This window comes from Meles meles, chromosome 4 (assembly GCF_922984935.1).
Source record: "Meles meles chromosome 4, mMelMel3.1 paternal haplotype, whole genome shotgun sequence".
Lineage (NCBI taxonomy): Eukaryota > Metazoa > Chordata > Mammalia > Carnivora > Mustelidae > Meles > Meles meles.
Window position 1 is genome coordinate 64,211,768 of NC_060069.1, and position 2,916 is coordinate 64,214,683.

The following is a 2,916-nucleotide window of genomic DNA, read 5'->3' on the forward strand; positions in this document are numbered from 1 at the left end:
ACTATTTGCTGTCAACAAGAGATCCACAGTACACACAAAAGACAGAACACAAAAGATGGAAAAGATACACCACGCAAACACTAAACATATGAAAGTTGGTATGCTATATAAATACCAGACGGCACCGACCTCAAGACAAGGAGCATCATCAGACATGAGAGGGTCATTTTATAATCATGAAGGAGTCAATTCATTGAGAAGAGATATAACAATCTTAAAGTGAATACACTTAATAATATTTTAAAATACACCAATCAAGGGGCACCTGGCTTGCTCAGTTAGTAGAGCATATCATTCTCGATCTAAGGGTTGTGAGTTCAAGCCCCACACTGAGTGTAGAGATTACTTAAAAATAAAGTCCTTAAAAATATATATACCAAGAAAAAATAGGCAGAATTAAAGGAAGAAACAGTTAAATCCCCAAAGTTGGAGAATTCAATACTTCTCTGAGTAATGATACAGTAAGTAGATCAAATATCATTATAGATCACCATGGAAGAGTTGAATAAGACTATCAATCAACTTGATGCAAGTTACATTTATAAAACACTATATCCAGAAACTACAGAATGTACATTTCTCTGAAGAGCACATGGCACATACATTAAGATAAATCAAGTTGAGTCATAAAACAAATCTTAACAACTTTCAGAATCTTGAAATCATGTTCCCTGTCCACAACCAAATTAAATTTTAAAAAGTAGAACAATATGAACAATATAATCCGATTTATGTTAAGCAATATTGATCACACAAATCAATATACTGTAAATCTACAAAATACGCATGTGCATGTATTAAAAACAAAACAAAACAAAACCCTGTCAGAATATAGATCAAAGACTACTTCTTAGGGGTATGAGAATGGAAAGGAATTTGAAGGGGAACACTGAAGCTTTATTGATATGTATTTCTTAGATTACTTTCATTCATATGTCACTTACGTATTTAGGTTTGATAAAATAAGTCTTATAAAGAATAAATATGTGTGAATAACAGGTAAAAGGTTTTTATTTATATTAGACATTTTTATTTTAGGCTGCAAAAACAAAAACAAGCAAACAAACAATAACAACAAAAAACTTGAAATAGGCTTGTCAAATGATGTAAATTCATCCTTTCCAGGGAAGCAGAAGGTAGACCAGTGCAGGTTATCCTCAAGGCCACATACATCCTGCTTCACTGCTGCTTGCACTCTGCTGGGTTTTGATCCTTCTTTGAGTCATGGTCTGGATCATTTTCCTCATCTCCTTCTTCTTCCCCTTCCTCATCTGCTTCTTCACCTTCTTCATCATAACCATCATCATCATCTTTGATAGCTTCTCCAGTAAAGTATAACACTGATCTTGGGATTATATGCACATGTTAAAAGTGACCAATTTGGGGGTACCTGGGTGGCTCAGTGGGTTAAAGTCTCTGCCTTTGGCTCAGGTTGTAATCCTAGGGTCCTGGGATTGAGCCCCACATTGGGCTCTCTGCTCAGCAGGGAGCCTGCTTCCCCCTTTTCTCTCTGCCTACTTGTGATCTCTGTCTGTCTAAAAAATAAAAAATTAAAAAAAAAATTTAAAAAGGTGACAAATTTCAAAGTCTGGAGCAAGAATAGCTTCAGCATCATCATTCAGATCTCCACCCTCAGGAACTCCAAGAGGGGCAAAAAAATTAAAGAAAGAGTCATTGGAAACTGTTTTGGTCACAGTATGAACTATCCCACATCCCTTGTGTGTCTGCTTCTTCTTAATTGTTTTCAAAGTGATATTCTTTCCTTTTTTCCAATCTATCTGGCACCCTGTACAACCCATAATTTCTGGTCCATCAAAAGAAAAGGGATCAGAATCATCTGGTCTGACCTCATCCTATATATCTCTGTCAACACTTCATTTGTGAAATATTCTTTGGGTTCAAAGTGAAATTCTAAGACAAAACTCGGGCTTGCCAACATCTGAGAACTTCACTTTAATATCTTTCAAGTGCTTCAAAATAGGTTCATCATGTTCCTGAACCATATCACTAAGTCAACGTTCTTAAAAACAGTTAACCAGAATGCAGGAATGCCCGTGGGGTCTTCTTTTTCTTCATTCTTTTTCTCATCTTCAATCTTGGCTTTTTCTTTCAGTTCCAAAATTTTATCTTCCTCATCTGGTTTCCATTCACATTCTTCTTCCGTAGGTTCATAAATGGCATTAATGATCTCAAATCGCTTATCAAATAGAGGCTGATAGAGAACAGCATACTTTCTCTCAAGATCCTGAACCTCCTCATAGAATTTGGCTTCTATCTGTGCACACTTAACTTGAAGATTTTTGAGAGCATTCACTTGTCTTTTAACTACTCTAGGCAAGCTTTCAATGTATCTTGTTGGTGTTTCTACCAGATCATCAAGTCTTTCTTGAAGCGCTGCAAGAATCTGAGGATTTTGCATCATCTGAATAGTCAGCTGATACGCTTTGATTTTTGTTTCTTTCACCAGTTTGTTGTTCTTCTACTTCTTCAACATCATCCAAATCTTGATCAAGTTCAGACTGTTCTTTGTTGTCAATGTCTGCCATGTTGTTAAGAACTCCAAATATCGGTGGCTAATACGGGGAGCCAGGCAGTCGGAGCTGGCAGGCAGTCACTCAGGGTGGCAGTGGGAGGCAGGTCAAAGTTTTGAAATAGAAATAGAAGAATAGTGATGAGGAACCTGCCCTATCACTATTAAAAGGTTTTGAATAGCTATGGTTCTTGAGGTAGAGTAACAGGAAGCAAAAAGGAGCTAAATGGAATAGAGTCCAGTAACAGAATTATTACATATGAGAATTTAGTAGATAATAAAGGTAGCATGTAAATTTGCTGGGCAAAGGTTGTGATCTTTAATAAATGGTGTCAGAAAAATTGACTAAATGCTAGGGGGAAAATTAGGCCCTGTTATAGCCATTA

The 2,916-nt window shown here is 36.5% G+C and overlaps 1 pseudogene; it reads right to left on the minus strand.

Moving 5' to 3' along the window:
• Positions 1-1,054: 1,054 nt before the first annotated feature.
• On the minus strand, positions 1,055-2,570 carry LOC123940364 (annotated as a pseudogene).
• Between the last annotated feature and the right edge of the window lie 346 nt (positions 2,571-2,916).